Source organism: Dioscorea cayenensis, chromosome 10 (assembly GCF_009730915.1).
Source record: "Dioscorea cayenensis subsp. rotundata cultivar TDr96_F1 chromosome 10, TDr96_F1_v2_PseudoChromosome.rev07_lg8_w22 25.fasta, whole genome shotgun sequence".
NCBI lineage: Eukaryota > Viridiplantae > Streptophyta > Magnoliopsida > Dioscoreales > Dioscoreaceae > Dioscorea > Dioscorea cayenensis.
Window position 1 is genome coordinate 18,218,588 of NC_052480.1, and position 19,257 is coordinate 18,237,844.

At 41.0% G+C, this 19,257-nt stretch overlaps 1 non-coding gene across 1 annotated transcript; it reads right to left on the minus strand.

The window, feature by feature from the left end:
- Window positions 1-10,461: 10,461 nt before the first annotated feature.
- Window positions 10,462-10,568, minus strand: LOC120271263. The gene has a single exon (XR_005539882.1). It is a non-coding gene; the product is annotated as a small nucleolar RNA R71 (small nucleolar RNA).
- Window positions 10,569-19,257: the final 8,689 nt, after the last annotated feature.

A 19,257-nucleotide genomic window follows, 5' to 3' on the forward strand; every position in this document is an offset into this window, starting at 1 on the left:
TTAACCCTAGGATGTATTCGCTTTCATTTGAACTTCTTTATTATGCTTTCAATAAATTGATGTTTATTGTGCAGTTCCAACCCTGTGTAAAATGCTTGATTGTATGAAACATTTCGCGTAGTGTGACACTAGGGTTGTGGAGTTCTGTTGGCAAACCTGTAGTGAGTGAGTGACACACCACTTGTGCCGTTAGATAAAGCTAAGCATAGGCTGGAGACGCTGAGTGCCAGCTCGAGAGGCACAGTGAGCTGCCCCTTCTCTCCTCGCGTGATAGACCCCACCTCCGCCTTGGAGTTCTTGGCGCCGGCGATTACGAGTGAGTGATCTAAGGGAGGAACCTCCTCGCTGGGGCCCAGCTCAGTGCGTGTGATGGAGTGAAGCGCTGAGAGGATCTTAGTATCTAGGCTTAATTTGTGGCATGTGGACCTTCCGCCCGACCAAAGCGGGTTAGGTCTATATTTAGGAAGAGATTTATCACTTGAATCCCTCAGAGTTCATTGGCAATTCTAAGGCGAAAAGTAGGTGTTGAGATTGTCTGATCTCTCCTCCCGAGACAAGGTAGAGAGTTAGCAAGTGAGTTGACTCCAGACTGGGACTGTACGTAAGCACTCCACGACTCTCCATTGCATTGATTAGGGGCATCACAGAGTTCTGCACTTGCAGTCGACTATCCTAGGCGTAAGCGATTATCCGAGTAGCATCTTATCGATTATGCTACTCCTTCTTACTTTTGTTTCTTCTTTCACTTGTTGATTTTATTGTTGGAGACTGAATCAATTTCACACCTATCACAATTGATCTTCCACATAGCTAAGAATCAAATTAAGTATTTTCACCTCCTACTCCTCAGTGATTCATCCGCGCACACCCGGATTATTATCGGTGCTAAAGCGTGACTAGGGATATAAGCAAGGGCAGTGCTCGTCGAGGTACGGCGCACATGGCTTCGCTGCGATCCTCGAAGCCCAACTTGTGTCTTCACATTTGTCGCCCAAAGATTCCACCAAACAACGCATTTACTTTGATCTACTTTGCCTTTTTATAGTGTTAGCTTCACAAACCCTACATGCGCGCAGAACACAAATACACATGAATTGGCACTAAAACCTCGATAAAAAGAAATGCTCATCATAAGGAAAGATTACTTTGGCATTCTTAACACGTCACAAAGTACTCCTTATCGATGAGCCTATTTAAAGCCCTAAATAATACTAATTATGAAAATAGAAAATACCCTCGTAGAGATTCCTCACGTTTACGATGTGAAATCAACTCCAGTACTCTCAGGAATAAACTTCTATAATTCCACCTAACAACAAAATTATGTCAATAGCAAAACCCGCCACTTACTATTACTCTCTTCCAAACGCATTTAATCTTTGTATCCAACACAACTTTCTTACACATAATACTTATCATACTATTTTACTAAAGTTTCATGAGAGAGACAAATTAAATTATAAAGAAAACATAAAATTTCTTATGATTTAAGTTTAACTAATTCCATTCATCAACACAAATTCATTGAATAATAGAATGATGGTGTAATATGTACCTTTAAATAGTTTTGTACTTTATATAACTCTTACTCATTTTAGTTTATCTAGTGTCACTTTGATCTATTATCATGCCTCTATCTAATTTGGCTCGATTACGTATACTTGGGCAATGGAGTTACGATTTGGACTTATGTTTTTGTTGATGTAGCTATCATATAAATATTATTAAAAATAATAAAATATTTATTTCTAGAGATTATGCTTTGGGATAAGGTTTGGGTATGGTGGTTGAGAAGGAAGATGGAAGGAAGAAGAGGCCTCGATGAAGACGGCTCACGAGGATGGTTTTATTAGTAAGATTCCTAGTGCAGTTGGTAGCCGTATGGCGTGAGGCGTAATTAGGGTGTTTGCTGGCGTTATTGGGGACAAGGCCAAGAGAAAGGCTGGGGAAGAAGTGTGCAAGTGAGGGGTAGCTCGAACTATGCGTGGAAGGGAAGAATAGGTGTAGTCGAGATAGTAGTAGGTGGCGCTCAAAAGTTGGAGAGGATGAACTTATCGACGAGGAAAGATGGAGGACATTGTTAGGAAGGTGGTGGTGGCATTTTGGTTTCTTTCCTTCTTGTGTAGAGTGGCATATTTTGGTCTTTCTCTATTTGTTAGTTCGATGCCCAAAGTGGTTGAATCTCCTGTTTTGGTGATTCGGGTGCCTCTGCCAAAAAGCCTTTGGGGTGACTCTCGGAGTGTTTAAGGTGTGTAGGTCAGTCACAACCCGTGACAGGAGAGGCATGTGTGTGCCCTGCATACAGGCTACTATAGGGTCACAATACACACATTGTAGTGGGACGTAGTAGTCCGGCCGGTGTGAGGCCACTCTACTAGGCTGCAAGACATCCCAGTTTGAGGTGTGCAAACCTCTATGGCTGCACACAAGTCCTCGCAGTCGAATTGGGTCTTTTAATGCCATTTTAACTTTTCTTTTTCTTGCCTCCCAAAACTCCGCCATCCTCTCTCCTCTCATCTTCTACCTATCATCTTTGTTGTCCTGCAGTGGCCACTTTTAGGAGGATTTCTTTGGCTTCTGCTCTTTGGGATCCTAGAGTTCAATCTCTTTCGACTCCAAGGTAAGCTCTTCCTCCTCCTTTCCTTTGGTCTCTAGTGGGATGGACACAGCCTAGGGTTGAATTGTGGGTTGGTTCACCTTGGTGCTTGATCCTTGTTCTTCTTCTTGGTTATTGTTGGTGGATCTTGAAAAGGAGTGTTTGCTTTTGATTTGTATTCTTCCGATCTAGTATACAATCCTTGGATCTTTTACTTCCTTGTCTTGGAATTGTCGTTGCATAGTAGATCTTCGTTGTCTTTGAATTTCGTTCGAATGAATCTCAAAAGATTAAGTTTATTGGAAATCTCGAGCCTACTTGGCATCTTGGGTTGGTTTAGTATTGCTCGCCCTGAAACCTAGGGTTTCATTTGTTTAGTGTATGTTGTTGCTGAGGGTGGCTTAGGAGGAGAGCTCACCCGGGGCATGGTGTTGTGAGGACCAGAGCTTTTAATTTTGTTTCACCAAAGTTGTGAGTGGATTTTTGTTGTTACACATTCTAAATAGAATCATGATCCCAATGTCTGCATATTTGAATTGAGATTTATTCATGGTTTTATCAGATTTTCACTGTGAGTTGTTGATCGCTTTTTGAGAAAAACATACTTGTTACTCGATTTATATTAGAAAAACCCTTGTTATTTGATAAGAAATATTCATGCTTATGATCGATTTTGAAAAATGAATTTGAACTTTATCGACACGTTCAAAAGGTACGATGTCACTTTATTGATTCATGTTAAAAAGGGTGATGTTCATTTAAAAATGTTTATGTTTATACTTATTATGTTCGATTTAAATTGAGTTATGAGGCTTTGATTATCCTGTCATGCTTTTAGCATGGTGATTGTGGAATGAATGGAATTCTTGATATTTGATTATTGTCATAGTTATAGACTTTGTGTTTGAGATGCATGTACCGCATTATTCGATGGTGATACCTCGTCGCACTAGGCGTATTCCACGTGCTAGCCTATTGAAATTCAATGGATTTTCACTTAGCTATTAATCCATGGCTAAGTAGAGTCCCTGATTGATATTGATCAAGGAGGCAGTGATAAGTGCTTGAATGAACATGTTTTTACATACATCGAGCATCATATTTTTATATGGTTTATGTCTCATTTCATGTGTTTTGGGTGTTCTTTTATGCATATAGGTTATGAAGGCATTGGGAATTCAAAAGGGAGCCAAGATAGCTATCATGGCATAATATTGAGAGTTCTTGTGTGAATCAAGGAGGAAGACACAAGAGGAGTTCGTGTATGAGGAGATGTGCCAACTTCCATGGTTATGCAAGCCAATTTATTAGTGGAAGGGCACAAAGGTAGCTATGTTCCACATTTCTTCTCTTTGTAATGATTTCAAGACCTTCAAGACGCATCAATGAAGGAAAAGGCATATAGCCTACCACATGATCGACTGCAGTCCGATTGTGTGGACTTAAAAAGGAGAATGTCATAGTGTTTGTGGAAAGCACTCGTAGCAAAGCACCGCAGAATTTTACTAAAGTGGTATCAGAGTCGAATTCGGATGTGTCCGTGAGCCACCGATGTGTCAACGCTAACGCGATGAGCACCATGACGGTTCTCGAGCTAGTCGTGACCAAGTTTACATGAGAGATTTCTAGACCATTACTTGTCACGTGAATTGTAAACTTGGTATTTTATAGCTTGTGTTATTTATTCCATTGAGTTTAGTGAGAAGTAATCTCTTACATAAATTTTTGTATTTCTATTTTAGATTGTGATGAGGGCAAAGCTCAGCTTTGTCAATTTTTAGGAGAATGCATCTCACAAATTTGATTTGACAATGGGTGTTATGTTTTATAGATTTTGAAACTTTAATTATATACATGGTTATATATGCTATTATGTTCAAATCTTCTTGTGAAAAATCTATACTTTTTCTTTGATTATCGGATTTTATTTCTTTGTTGTTGTTTGGTGTTGTTATTGGAAATTTTAAATTTTGGAAATGCTTTGTCTTGTTTTTATATTCTATTCGAAATATGTGCTAAATCACTCACTCGAGTAATACATAGTTTGCTCACCCTCTCCCTTCCCTTTTAGATTTCAAGTACTATTAGTGATGCAGCGGTGTGGTTTATACGCATATTCGAACGTCGTCAGTGAGCCACCCGATGTGTCAACGTTAAGGGCATGAGTACCTTTAACCACTCGAGAGCTAGCCGCGTGAACAAGTTTAGGGAGATTTCTAGACCATTACTTTCTGGGTGAATTGTAAACTTGGTATTTTAGAGCTTGTGTTCTTTATTCCATTGAGTTTCTGAGAAGTAATCTTCTACATAAATTTGGTATTTCTATTTTAGATTGTGATGAGGGGGTAAAGCTCAGTTGTCAATTTTAGGAGGACAGTCTCTCACAAATTTGATTTGACAATGGGTGTTATGTTTTATAGATTTTGAAACTTGTATTATATACATGGTTATATATGATATTATGTTCAAATCTTCTTGTGAAAATTCTATACTTTTTCTTTGATTATCGGAGTTTATTTCTTTGTTGTTGTTTGGTGTTGTTATTGGAAATTTTAAATTTTGGAAATACTTTGTCTTGTTTTTATGTTCTATTCAGTTATATGCTAAACCACTCACTGAGTAACATAGTTTGCTCACCCTCTCCCTTCCCCCTTTTTAGATTTCAGGTACTATTAGTGATGCAGTATGATGGAGTGTTGGGCATAGCTGTTGGTATTGGTTTCATCTCTAGCCTTGTGTATTTGTATCTCCAAGCATAGTTGTATTGTATAATATTCATGGATCCATTAGCAAAGTTGAATTGAAAATTTGTGTTTTTGCCACTTGTTCTAATTCAAAGGTCAAGTTTGTTGTATGATGTCTTATTTAACTTTCGAATTCCTTTTACTTTATTGTTGAGAATGTAGCTTCCTCTAAGTACTTTTCTACTCCGTAGCACTAGATTATTCCATTTGTGATATTTTATTTGTTTAGTAATGTAACAATTCAGGTTTTTGTTAGGCTTACGGCGACTCACAGGTGAGGATCTCCGCCATGACGGTTGTCGTTTCCTATGTCTTTTCGGATCAAAGGCACGGCGAGGTTGTGCCAGCGCCAGAGATAGAGCGGCGAAGATGGTGTTGCGTTCGATGAGTTTAAAACAACAACTAAGGAAAACGATGGAGATGTAGGTGTTTAGAGCGAGTGATGAAGAAGCGGCCAAGCTCTCACCATTATTTATTATTATTATTTTTTCAAAATAATTTATTTTTTATTTTCTTTTTTAATAATATTCTAATGAAAAAATGTATGTCATTCAAAACAAACAGTAAATAAAACTCTTGTTAGCAAATGTACTTAATTAACCCAATTGAAAAAGTAAAATGACAAAATTGAATCAAATTAAAGTGGAGTGACTAAAATGGAAAAATCATACAAATACAGGAACTATTTTGGGCATTTTTGGATTGGCGGAATAGGAATGGGGAAATGGGGAATGAGAAGGTGGAGTGGGAATGTGAATAGGGGAAGGAGAGAATAATGATGATTGTGTTTTTGTTGGAAAGAATGAGAGTTAAGAATATAATAAAGTATAATATAAATTACACTTATGCCCTTTAATATGAATAAGATGATATTTTACAAAACAATAGTTTATATTTAATAGTAAATAATTAGCATGATTATCATTAAATATTTCTAATATATTTAACTATTTTAATATGTTGTTGTCAAATATTTCATCTAATTAATATAACTTAAAATAAATTTGTTATTTTAAATAATAAATAACAGGAAGGTATTGAAACATCCCTGAGAAGTTTGCACTTTCCCTATTAGTCCATGCTAGTTTCCCATTTCCTTGAAGGTCCCTCTTTTATTGAGCTTTTCTTTTTCAGTCCAGATTCCATAAATGGTGTGACATGTGGGGTTTAGTGGCAGTGGAAATTATCAGAATGCTCCCTTAGTGGAGAAATTTCACCAGCCACGTGAAATGACAAGATTACCATTTATCCTTTTTTTTCTACTTATTTATTATTTATTCTTTTCTTCATTTTCTTCTTATTTATTATTTATTATTTATTCCCTTTTTCTTCTTCTTCTTCTTTATTTATTATTTGTCAATGTTATTCTTATTTATTATTTATTTATTTATTATTAACTATTATTATTATTATTTATTATTTATTCTTGTATGAGTAAAATCTTTATTTGAACATGTAAACATTTTTGCAAATACAAATCCATAACACTAGAGAGACATACAGAGGAAAACAAAATGATAAACTAGAAAATCATATAGCACACAAGTACAACTATAATTACACAAGAACAAACAAATATAATTAAATACGAACAAACATAATTACACAAAAAGCATACTTACGAGAAATACTATATCTTTCGCACAAAAACATCTAACATTATGAGAAACACATGTTATTACATCGAAACACATAAAGTATATATACACCTACATGTAAATGTGCAGTGAGACGACAAAAACTTGAAAAATAGGTAACATAAGCTGCATAAAAGAATTTTTATTATTAGTCCATAATGAGCGTATTACTGAGGATCGACGATTATGTCTCATCTCTTGTAGGAGCACTTTCAAACCTATCGTTGACTAACCTGCATTGTGATCGTCAACCACTTCGTAAAGTATCATCGATTGATCGACCCACGCAAAACCGATTGTCTTTCAATAATTTGTTCAAGCTTCTTGCATATCTAAGGGCAAAAGGTATGTATCCCACTCTAGGCGACACTTAGCACTACTCAGACTAGCATGTTCATAAGTTTAAACATATGCATTAATATGCAAGAAGCCAATTAAAAAGTTTGTAATTTATATAAAAACAATTAATGTTACACACAAACCTAGCGATAATAATACATAGTAATATACGATTTTTACGCATTAACTATATTTACTACACAAGTAGTGATAATATTACACACAAAAGTAATATCGTACACAAACCTTAAATAATACATAAGGACATACTATTTTTACACATTAACGTTAGGGTACTACACAAGTATTAAAGCGTATTACACATTAACAATTTTATCTACATATGATCATTTAGTACTACACAAGAACAAATGGATTTACACGTTAACGAAAAATTTTACACACTAGTGTTTACTAATACTAAACAGTTGTTTTAATCTAACCTTATAGAATTAACCATGCTCATTACCAATAAATATCTCGGCCTCTAAATGGCACAGATAATAACCATGCAACGATGAGAGGAAGATTCTTGCAACTACGTTCACAAGACCCTTGAATCAATTCGAGATGAATGTAATAACTTATGGGTAGTCATCTTGACTGTACAATACCTCCCCAACAGTAGCAAAAAACTAAGTCCAATTCTCATCTATTTCTGATAAGTGCTTGTGTGATATGAATGCGAAGCATTCTTTCCTTATGTTGAGCATTACTTTTCTCGGGTTTTTACATTAATATGTGTGTTTTTATGTTACTTTTATGCAAGTAGGGTTGTGAAACCAATTATGAAGGGAAGAAGCCAATGTGGATCACAATGCACCGATTTGGAGGAAATCTTGCTAAGGTTCAAAGCGAAGATATAAGTCGGGTGCGATATGCTAGAGTGTGTGCCAACCTCCCGTGATTTGAGTTTGCACAACCATTTGGAGGGGAACAAGGGCAGTCACACTCAAGCATTCTGACTTATGCACATAGAACAAGATTTCCACGACGTGAACGTGTGCCCGTTTGCGTCACCTAGATGAAAGTATGGACTCGGGAAGTATTTTTGAGGCCGGTCGTACTGTGCAACATCATGGCGAAAGTATTGTAGTAGCACTTGCTCAGTCAGGCCAGAAAAGCGAGAATTGAGAGAATCAAGCGCTGTGGAAATTATACATGCCCGTGTGGAAATTCCATATGGGCATGTGTAAAATCCACAGGCCGGTGTGGTCGCCCGATTCCAGCCATATTTAAAGCAGATTCAGCCACGATTTCAGCATTCTTTTATCCATCTTTTCCCCAACTTGAGAGAGGGTTTCGGCTAGGGTTTTGACAGGTATTGGCTAAGGTATCGGAGAGGTTCTAAGGCTCTGACATCATCATTCCTTAGGAAGAAGGTTGGTAGGGGAGCTTCCGTGAAGGCGTATCTTATACCGGATGAGGGAATCCTTAGACGACGAGTAGATGACTTTCCACAAGACCATCGACACGACAATCGAGGGGGTTTCTCTATGGATTCATTGCTTTTACATTCTATTTTTTTGATTGCACTTAGCTCCATGGAGAGCTAAACTCCTAGTGGGTACTTGGGTATTTGTGAACCCTAGGATGTATTTGTTTCATTGAATCTCTTTATTATGCTTTCAATTAATTTATTTTTGTTGTGAGTTCCAACCTTGAATGCTTGATTGTATGAACATTTCCCCTAGAGTGACACTAGTGTTAAGAGTTCTTGTTGGTAACCTTGTGAGTGAGTGACACACCACGAGCGTTATACAAAGCTAGGTTGGAGAGGGTTGAGAGGATGAGTCGAGAGGTACAAGAGCGTCCCCTTTCCCCCCCGATGTGATAGATTCTACCTCCGTTCCTCGAGTTCTTTGCGGCCATAATAGAGTGAATGGTCTAAGGGATGAACCTCCGCTGGGGCCTAGTTGCGCGTGCAATGGAGTGAAGCGTTGATGGGATCTTAGTATCTAGGTCTTAATTGTGGCTAGGGACCTTCCGCCTGGACCAAAGGGTTAGGTATATACTTAGGAAGAGATTTATCACTTGGAATCCCTAGAGCTCATTGCAACTCTATTCGAGTGCGAGGTTGAGAGGTTATTTAATCTCTCCTCCGGGACGTGTATAGAGTTAGGCATAGTTGACCTTAGGTTTGGGACTATGTATTTAAGTATTTCCACGACTCACCATTGCATCGATTAGGAAGCATAATAGAGGGTTCTTGCACTTGAAACGATTGTCCTAGGCGGAGCATTATCTGAGTACCCCATCTTTATCGATTGCCTTACCTCCTCCTTTACTCGTGCTTTCTTACTCATTGTTTATACTTTTGAGAATTGAATCATTGTCATACTTATCACTACTGATCTTTCACATAGATAAGAAACGGATTAAGTGTTTTTATTCCCTACTCCCTGTGGATTCGATACCTCCTCATCCGGGATTATTACTTCGTCAAACCCGTGCACTTGCGGGATATACGCAAGGGGACCTTGTCAAGTTTTGGCACCGTTGCCGGGGAGTAGGCGTTTAGAGATACTTTGCACTTTGTTTTCTTAGGTATTTCACCATACATTCTATTTCATATCTTCTTATTCTATCATCGTTCGGATTTCTTTCTCTTTCTTTTTGTGTGCAACTCCAAGTTATGACCCGAGGGAATCCCTCGATATTGATTGAAGGATATCCTAAGCTTAAATGTACACTTAGAAGAAAAGGGAAAGAGCCTGTGCAAGAACAGTCTAATTTAGCTGATTTGGAAGTGGAAGGATCTGAAAACATCGCATAATAGAACGAGCAATAGCGGACATTATCTGATTATGGTATTGGGGACACAATCGAGCATTGTGCGTCCCCCGATTACAGCTCAGAACTTTGAGCTGAAGCCGGCATTCATCCACATGTTGCAGCAATCTGCACAGTTCAACGGTTTGGCCGATGAAGATCCAAACAGTTATATAGAGAGTTTTCTCGAGGTGTGTGATATGCTGAAGATAAATGGAGTGACGGATGATGCCATCAAGTTGAGAGCCTTCCTATTTTCCCTAAAGGGGAGAGCGAAGCAGTGGCTACACTCATTACCTAGAGTATCGATCACTACATGGGAGGAGATGGTAGAAGCTTTTCTTGCCCGTTATTTCTCTCCCGAAAATCTGCAAAGCTTAGGAATGAGATCTCATCCTTTGTTCAGTTGGAATTGGAGTCTCTATTCAAGACATGGGAAAGGTTCAAGGAGCTCCTGAGAAAGTGCCCGCAACACGGATTCCCGAAGTGGATGATTGTTCATACCTTTTACAACGGTTTGAATCCAAGTACAAGGCAACTCTTGGATGCGGCAGACCTTAGGTAGCAAGACCCCAGATGAGGCCCATCAATTAATTGAGGAAATGGGGCTAAATAGCTACCAATGGAATGCTAGGGAGAAGAGAAAGATGGCCGGTCTCCATGAAATAGATACAGTAACTTCATTGGTGGCTCAAGTGGAAAATTTGAGTAAGAAATTAGATCTTCTAACTTCAAACAGAGTGCGGCCGTCAATACTTGCACCGGGTGTGGTGGAAGACATGCTCCCTCTGATTGCCCGATCTCTATCGGTGATGTTTCTTCGGTGGAGAACGTTGATTTTGTAGGTAATGGCATGAGACCTCAAGGAAACCCATATAGCAATACCTATAATCCAGGTTGGAAGAATCATCCCAATTTCTCATGGAATAATCAGGGTCTGCAAAAGGCCATTGGGCCACCGGGTTTCCAACAACAACAACAAGACCCTCAGGTGCAAAACAGAGTCTCAGGTTTGGAAACCCGAATGAATGACTTAAAGAAGCACTTGACTAGATTTGTGCAATCTGCAAATACAAGGTTTGAATCAGTCGAGACTACACTTTGCAACCACACCGCCTCTTTGCATAACCTTGAAAATCAGGTGGGGCAAATTGCGAAGTCCCTCTCTGGAAGGCCACATGGAAGCTTTCCGAGCAATACAGAGACCAACCCTAGAGAACACATGAAGGTGATCACTTTGAGGAGTGGTCGTGAGGTTGAAGGTAGGCTTTTGAGTAAGAAGCCAAAAGAACACGCATTCAAGGTTATAGAGGTAGAAGAGGGAATAAGCAAAGAGGAAGAGGTGCCACCCCCACCTTTCAAGCCAAGAATCCCTTATCCCTCTAGATTGACAAATGACCAAGGGGATGAACAGTACAAGAAGTTCCTAAGTTTGTTCAAGCAACTCCACATCAATATCCCTTTTGTTGAGGCATTGGCCCAAATGCCTAAGTATGCGAAGTTCTTGAAAGACTTGTTTACTAACAAGAGGAAGTTGGAGGAAAGTGCTTCAGTGATTTTAGATGCTTCATGCTCGGCGGTATTACAAAAGAACATGCTTAACAAGAAGAAAGACCCCGGAAGATTCATTATTCCGTTTAATATTGGCAATCTAGGTGAGGAAATGCCATTGGCGGACTCAGGGGACAGTATCAACGTTATGCCATACACCTTCTTTCAAAAGCTAGGCTTGGGCGAGCCTAGGCCTACTCGGATGGCTTTGCAACTAGCGGACCTAACAGTGCGACATCCGAGAGGCATCATTGAAGACATGCTTGTCAAGGTTGACAAGAACTTTTTTCTGGTTGACTTTGTAGTACTAGACGTCGATGAGGATGTGGATGTACCTTTGATACTTGGGAGACCGTTCTTGCAGACTTCCAAGGCATTGATTGACATGGACGGCGGAGAGCTAACTTTGAGGGTTGGAGATGACAAGCTCACATACCGCCTTACTGAAGCCATGTGGCATTCTCTTGATTTCGATGATACTTTATACTTTCTAGACACTACTGATGAGATTGTTGATGAATACATGCAAGAAATATTCAATCCGGACCCATACGAGGGTTTGTTCGACCAAGAGGAGGATTATGAAGAAGTAATGATGCTTGGTTCGACAGAAGAAGCACCATCTACCCCGGGGATCTTGAAGAAGGTGCTCTGAAAAATGAAGAAGGTTAGGAGACGCCACCGGAAACACTCCAAGGCTGTTGGAGACGTGCGTAAACCGAAGGAGTTGGATGAACCATCACTAGGTGGTCCGAAGCCCGATAATTCACCCTCTATCCTCAAGACACTTTGCACATCATGCTTTCAAGTCATGGGTAAGAGGGCAACCTTCATCTATGAACCCCCGTGAGGTAAGACAAGATACGTCAAGTTTAGTGACGTTAAACAAGTGCTTCTTGGGAGGCAACCAAAGTGTTCACTATTTTCTTATCTTCTAGTTTAGTTTGTTTTCATGAATAATTTGTTAAGTGTTGGTGTCTTGATTTTTAGATGCTTGTGCTGAGATTTTCTTATGGGCTTTGAATATTCATTGTGTGTTTTCATGTGGAATTGGCGAAGTTATGTCGTTCGAGCTTTACTCCATGTTTTTCGCTCGTAAAACTTGCATACTAGGACAGGCTCTGAGTTTGTAAACATGTTCAGAAACTTTCTGCAGAGCCTGCAGGTTTTTCTACGGCATCCTTGAAGACGCACGGGCGTGTGGAATTTCCGCACGCCCATGGATTTGTATCGTGAGCTCATTCAGAGAAGGCACAGGGGCATGCGGCTGCCCCTGTGAACGACCATGCGAATATCGCACGCCCGTGGGTAATTTCCGCACGGGCGTGCGAAGTCCTGCAGAGTTTGTCCAATTATCCCGAGAGCACACATGGGCGTAAACTCGCCCCTGTGGGCAACCTTGAGAAAAATGCATGGGCATGGGTAATTTCTGCACGCCCGTGTGAAACTCTGCAGAGGAGCCCTCTTCATCCCCAGAAGAGACAGGGTCGTGTGGGTGTCCTTGTGCGTTGGGCATGTGAATGTCCACGCCCATGTGGAATTTCCGCACGGGCGTGTGGAACACTTAGTGCTTTTTTTCGGATGTCCAAAGAAGCCAAAGGGGCATGCGGCTGCCCCTGTGGGTCGGGCGCTTGGGCGTGGGTATATTCCGCACGCCCGTGGGAGAGCGTTCAGAGTCAATGAGAGTTTTTCCCGAGACATGTAGGGGCGTGCACCTGCCCCTGTGAAGCTCTCCTGTGGGGGCACACGGGCGTGGGTAATTTCCGCATGCCCGTGTGGATGTACATAACGCCAAGAGGCGCGAGTTCTTTTTAAAGAATAGTCGTTTCTCTTCTCCCTCACACCCTCCATTCGTTTGGGAGCACTTTTACATCAACCCCCGACCTCCTAGCACCGAGTTGGTAGGATTGTTGCAAAGTTTTCCTGCCGATTCATAGTTATTTCATTTTAAATTGTCGATAAGCTCTATTTATGATTTCCTTCATCAATTCATGATTTTCATAGATAAATCTAGTTAATAATGCTTCGTTTCTTCAATTAGAAAGATGATTTATTTTTAGAACGAAGTTAGAAGTATTTTTAAGTTGTTTTTTTGGATTCTTGTGGTGCAGCCATGCGGTTTTCATGCCCCGTGGATCCATACGGGCGTGCAAAAATTCCACATAACTGTGTGGGTTTCTGTAGTGTTAGTTTATCAACTTGTTTGATCAATTTCGTTTCAAATTTTGCAGATTATGACACCTCGGTCGAAGAATCAAGCTGATAAGAAGTCGCGTGAGTCATCTTGTGAGTCATCCCCTAAGCCTGAGGGCATGAGTTTTGTGATTCCAGAGCATCAGGTTCGCTATGAGCGCTTGTCGAGACTCCGGTTCGGACAGACTCGATTCCTAGACACGAGTATACTGAGAGATCTATAGCAGGGAGATGAGTTCGCTAATGAGGTCGAGGATCTCGTTTCAGCAGGCGGTTGGTGGCAGTTATTGACGATTAGAGAGCTAGTCATCCGAGAGTTTGCATTGGAGGTGCTATCATTATTCGAGTTTGATAGATCGTACGTGAACTTTGACAGTTTTGACACCATTTAGTTTAAAGCACTTGGACACCACCGTAGCTTGAGCATCACTCAGTTTTTAGTTCTGCTTGGCTTGTATGAGGAGGCATTCATAAACACTGAGGAGTACTCTCAGTGACCGACTGATTATCCCTGACCTTTGACCCCGCAGAGAGCTTACAGGGTGCTATGTGGTCAGGGTCAGTACGAGCCGGGGGTTTCCAAGGACACGTGCCTTTCCCGACCTGCATACTGATACTTAAATGCCATCATGAGCAGATCAATGAATGGCCATGGTGATAGCACTGGCGTTCTGAGACGGCAGGAGCTTCTATGCTTGTACTCGATGGTGCAGCGCTTACCGATTCACTTAGGACACATCATGGCAGAGTACATTAGACATCAGGGTCTTATGCTAGACTGGAAGCGATCTTCATGGGCCCCTACATTACAAGATTAGTGCTGGCCATGGGTCTCTTGGATTCGATTCATGGGGCTGAGAAGACGAGTACACCTAACACCCTGAGTTTAGAGACACTGAGATTGATGGGCATGGTCCGTAGAGTTCGGACAGGGATTTATGCATTGGTGCTACCAGCTCCAGAGATAGCCGAGGGTGAGGGTGATCATGCCGAGGCTTCCCAACCTGCTACCCAGTCTAAGTCAGCACCGATGGAGATTGAGGCACCTTCGGCGGCAGAGGACGCTCTCCCTGTATGTATGTTTTCACCATCTCGAGCCATGATCGCTTCGAGAGGCTCGAGAGTGCGGTGGGAGTGATACGGACAGAGGTGGCTGAGGCTCGAGCAAAGATTGTTGAGATTAGGGTTACGCAGGTCACTCAGTACACAGAGTTCATGGCACGTTTTGACTTATTACAGCAGATCTTAGAGCGAGATGTCGCCTCCACATTTGTCTTGCGACCGAGGACTCCTCAGCCCCCCTTGGCATCTCCTGCACCCCCATCTCCTATACCAGCACCGGTGGATCCACCATATGTTTCCCCACCACCAGTAGTAGCAGAGGAGCCGGCAGAGCGTGACACCGACATTTGACTTTATTTTTCTGCATTTTCTTTATTTTGGATTTTATTTTAGACTTGTTCGCTCAGAAAGGATTCTCCTTCTAAGTTTATTTTCATTTTGCATCTCGAGTTCTATTCATTGTCTATCTTTTATATATATTCGAGTTATTTTTGTTTTATTGAGCTTCACTGAACCCCCTCGTGTATACGTGCAGATGGTCTTGTCATCATGGAGATTGAGACTCTGTCATGGGCACGGCCAAGTTGTCTCGACACTTGGCCGTGTGAGCTTCACAACCCGTCAGAATATTACTCCCAAGGACTTAGCTGCATCAAATGCGACACTAGGAGTTAGGGGCGTATTGTTTTGATTGCTTCTCCCACATATATTCTTCATTAATATACAGTATGAGTGATCTTGCATGTGTACATTGGGGACAATGTACAGCTTAAGTGTGGGGGGAGTTTCATAGTACACATATCTATTATATTAGTTTTGATTGTTATACATGCTCATATAGCCAATGGCGGTTCACCTTAGTTGCAATGATCGTATTCTTGAGTTCAGGAGAATTTTTAACATTGAATGTTTTCATGCTCTAGTTCTTGCTTGAATTTCTAGGCATTTTTACCCAATTTACACTCAGTGCACTGCTCACTCTTTAAACACTATTGGAAACTCATGTTCGATGTTAAAGGGACTAGTTATGGTTGTTTCTTGTGTTAAATTCTGAAAAAAAAATGAATGATGAAAACAAGGAACAAAATAGTTTTCTTGTTTGTTTTGGGTGGAAAGAGCTACCACCTATGTAGTATGAAGCTACTCTCATAAGTCGGATACTAGCTATGCCCTAATGAGAGAAAGAGCTATCTCATAGGATGAGTGAAAGCTACCACTCCGGTAGAAAGAGCTACGACCTCGAAAGTGTGAAAGCCACCTTAGAGGCCGCTTTGGAAAGGGCTACCTTAGAGGATGTGTGAAGCTAATACCATCTTTGCAATTGTTGTCACTTGTGTAGATAAATAAGTCCCTTATATGTAGAACTTTGAGGAGTATACCTTGGGTTGTTTTGAGTGAGTTCACACACGTACACGAGTTCGGGTTTGTTGTCCTTTTTGATTCAAGTTTTTAGCTAGAGCTTTGATTTTTTGTATTTAATGTTGAAATTTCCTTTCCTTGTAGAATGCTCTATCTGTACACTTTGGTGAACCTAAGGCCAAGCACTTCCAATATTTCATTCATCTATGCACAGAATGTTTAATTTTTGCTTGAGGACAAGCAAAAGATTAAGTGTGGGGGAGTTTGATAAGTGCTTGTGTGATATGAATGCGAAGCATTCTTTCCTTATGTTGAGTGATAAGTGCTTGTGTGATATGAATACGAAGCATTCTTTCCTTATGTTGATCATTAAATTTCTCAGGTTTTTACATTAATATGTGTGTTTTTATGTTACTTTTATGCAGGTAGGGTTGTGAAACCAATTATGAAGGGAAGAAGCCAATGTGGATCACAATGCACCGATTTCGGAGGAAATCTTGCTAAGGTTCAAATGCGAAGATATAAGTCGGGTGCGATCTGCTAGAGTGTGTGCCAACCTCCCCGTATTTAAGTTTGCACAACCATTTGGAGGGGCACAAGGGCAGTCACACTCAAGCATTCTGACTTATGCACATAGAACAAGATCTCCATCAACTTATCCGTCATTAAAGAAACAAAGCGATCCACGGCATAAACGTGTGCCCGTTTATGTTACCTCGATGAAAAGTGGATTCGGGAGTATTTTTGGTATAGTACTGTAGCAAAATCACTGTAGAAAAACTGTAGTAGTTAATGTTCACAACCAGCCAAAAATGACAGTTTCAGAGAATCCACACCGGCGTGTGGAAACTACCCACGCTCGTGTGGAAATTCCCCACGGGCACGTGAAGCATCCACGCCTGTGTAGTCGCCCGATTCCAGCCCTATTTAAAGCCGAATCAGCCTCGATTTTGGTATTATTTTGTCCATCTTTTTCCCAACTTGAGAGAGGGCTTCGGCTAGAGTTTTGAGGGGTATTGGTTAGGGTTTTAGAGAGGTTCTATGGCTCAGACATCACGCGTCGTATGGAAGAAGGTTATTGGGAGAGCTTTCGTCGGCATCGATCCGGCGAGGTATATCCTAGGCCGGACAAAGGATCCCTTGCGATGAGTAGAGGACTCTCCACAAGACCATCGACACGACCATCGAGGGGGTTTCTTTATGGATTCATTGGATTTACATTCGATTTCTTTGATTGTACTTAGCTCCATGGAGAGCTAAACCCCTAGTGGGTAGTTGGGTGATTGTGAACCCTAGGATGTATTCATTTCATTGAACTTCTTTATTATGCTTTCAATAAATTAATGTTTATTGTGAGTTCCAACCTTGAATGCTTGATTGTATGAACATTTCCCCTAGAGTGACACTAGGGTTGAGAGTTCTTGTTGGTAACCTTGTGAGTGAGTGACATACCACGAGCGTTAGACAAAGCTAGGTTGGAGAGGGTTGAGAGGATGAGTCGAGAGGTACAGGAGCATCTTTTTTCCCCTCCGATGTGATAGATTCTACCTCCATTCCTTGAGTTCTTTGCGGCCATAATAGAACGAATGGTCTAAGGGATGAACCTCCGCTGGGGCCTAGTTGCGCGTGCAATGGAGTGAAGCGTTGAGGGGATGTTAGTATCTAGGGCTTAATTGTGGAGAGGGACCTTTCGCCTGGACCAAAGGGTTAGGTCTATAATTAGGAAGCGATTTATCACTTGGAATCCCTAGAGCTCATTGCAACTTTATTTGATTACGAGGTTGAGAGGTTATTTAATCTCTCCTTCGGGACATGAATAGAGTTAGGCATAGTTGACTTTAGATTTGGGACTATGTATGTAAGGATTTCCATGACTCACCATTGCATTGATTAGGAAGCATAACAGAGAGTTCTTGCACTTGACGCGATTATCCTAGGTGAAGCATCATCCGAGTACCCCATCTTTATCGATTGCCTTACCTACTCCTTAATTTTGTTCTCTTACTTGTTGCTTTTAATTGTTGAGAATCGAATCATTATCACTCTTATCATTGTTGATACTCCATATAGCTAAGAATCGAATTAAGTGTCTTTACTCCCTACTCCCTGTGGATTCGACCCCGCTCACCCGGGATTATTACTTTGACAAACCCGTGCACTTGCGGGATATACACAATGGGACCTTGTCATTGAGCATTACTTTTCTCGGGTTTTTACACTAATATGTGTGTTTTTATGTTACTTTTATGCAGATAGGGTTGTGAGGCCGAGTATGAAGGAAAGAAGCCAATGTGGATCATAATGCACCGATTTCGGAGGAAATCTTGCTAAGGTTCAAACGTGAAGACATAGGTCGGGTGTGAGATGCTAAAGTGTGTGCCAACCTCCTAGTATTTGAGTTAGCACAACCATTTGGAGGGGCACAAGGGCAATCACACTCAAGCATTCCGACTTATGCACATAGAACAAGATTTCCACCAACTTGTCCGTCATTAAAGAAGCAAAGCGATACACGATGTGAACATGTGCCCGTTTGCGTCACCTCGATGAAAGTATGGACTCCGGAAGTATTTTAGGTCAGGTACTGTACCGGAACACTATAGCAAAAGTATTGTAGCAGCACTGTTCACAGCCGGCCGAGAAAACAGGAATTCAGAGAATCCACGCAGGCGTGTGGAAATTATACACGCCCGTGTGGAAAGTCCACATGGGCGTGTGTAAAATCTGGAGGCCCGTGTGGTCGCCTGATTCCAGCCCTATTTAAAGCCGATTCAGCCTGATTTCAGCATTCTTTTCTCCATCTTTTCCACAACTTGAGAGAGGGTTTCGGCTAGGGTTTTGAGAGGTATTGGCTTAGGTTTTGCAGAGGTTCTACGGCTCTGACATCGTCATTCCTTAGGAAGAAGGTTGGTAGGGGAGCTTCCGTCGAGGCGTATCCTATACCGGACGAGGGAATCCTTAGACGACGAGTAGAGGACTTTCCACAAGACCATCAACATGACTA